Source organism: Aplysia californica, unplaced genomic scaffold, assembly GCF_000002075.1.
Source record: "Aplysia californica isolate F4 #8 unplaced genomic scaffold, AplCal3.0 scaffold00010, whole genome shotgun sequence".
NCBI lineage: Eukaryota > Metazoa > Mollusca > Gastropoda > Aplysiida > Aplysiidae > Aplysia > Aplysia californica.
Window position 1 is genome coordinate 1,815,344 of NW_004797280.1, and position 1,131 is coordinate 1,816,474.

General features: G+C 45.3%; 1 long non-coding RNA gene across 1 annotated transcript in view; it reads right to left on the reverse strand.

Annotated features, from left to right (window-relative positions):
- LOC106011984 overlaps nt 1-922 on the reverse strand; it is a 20,796-nt gene extending 19,874 nt beyond the window's left edge. The window contains exon 1 of the long non-coding RNA XR_004858603.1: nt 694-922. This is a non-coding gene — a long non-coding RNA (uncharacterized LOC106011984). The remainder of the gene's footprint in view (nt 1-693) is intronic.
- Between the last annotated feature and the right edge of the window lie 209 nt (nt 923-1,131).

Sequence of the window (1,131 nt, forward strand, 5' to 3'; positions counted from 1 at the left end):
ACTACTACTTCGGTAAAAGAAAAAGAGTTCGTGTTTTGGACTCTGGGTGTCTTCGGGGGAAAAAGTCTTAAAGAATAAGCGTGTGAGGAAAGCTGTTTGATAGACTGGCAATCTGAGATGTAACTCCAAAATATTAACCTATCCGCTTCATTAACTTGTTCATTGTTGTGAAGACAAATGCTCTCATCCCACCACGACAATTGATCTTTTTGAAGTTGGGTCATTTAGTCATCAGGCCAAACGTCGGGAAAAGAGGACCCAGTTACAACTGCACCTGTCCAAGACAACCACCCATAGTTGTCGAGAAATGTAGTCATTATCAACAGATTGTACATTGTTATATTATATTGTTTAAACAACTCGAGGTGGGAAGTGGGAAGTGGTCGTGTATAGATGGTTGTCTTGGACAAGTTATCGTCCGAGCAGGTTCGACTGTATATTCTGTGATGGACTGGGGCAATTCGAAGAGGTTTCAATTTTTCCGCGGGTTTACGTAATTCAATATTAACTGTACCACACGGAAATGCAATCCCACACTAGCCTGAGAGAAAATAGTACTGTTGTTTAAACCACACATGGTAGCTAAACATGTCTCCTGTCCTTTGCATCTTACAAGTGCTATTTCATCAAGAAAAAGGCTTAGAATAAAATCCCCCAAAAAGTGTGTCGTCGATAAATCAATCACGTGGGTACCTTTCAAATCCGGAAGAAGCGCTCTGAGTGAAAGTCAGTTGAACCTGCCACCGTGAGAGAGGAGACAGTGTTAATAAATATCACCATTACACCACAAAAGGCCAGTAAATAGAAGTCAGGCCGGGAAATCAATGTTCAATCCAACGGGTTCGCTAATTGTTTTACTTAAACAAACGGATAGCAATTTGGCGCGCCGAAGAGCAGAGAGGGTTGGGAAGAACCCCTACATTGTGTGGCGCGGCATTGGGTCTCCCGGGGCCCGGGACTGTGGCGATCCCGCTAATAGAGTGATCAGAGATCTGTTGTGTGCTCGCTGTCTCTGGAGGATTGTACCCGGGGTAGATTCTGGCTGTTGAGCTGATAGGGAGGTGGGTGAGGCTAGGCTGGGTTGAAAAGGGGATGGGGGCGGGAGCGGAAGAGAGGGAAGGAGAGAGAGAG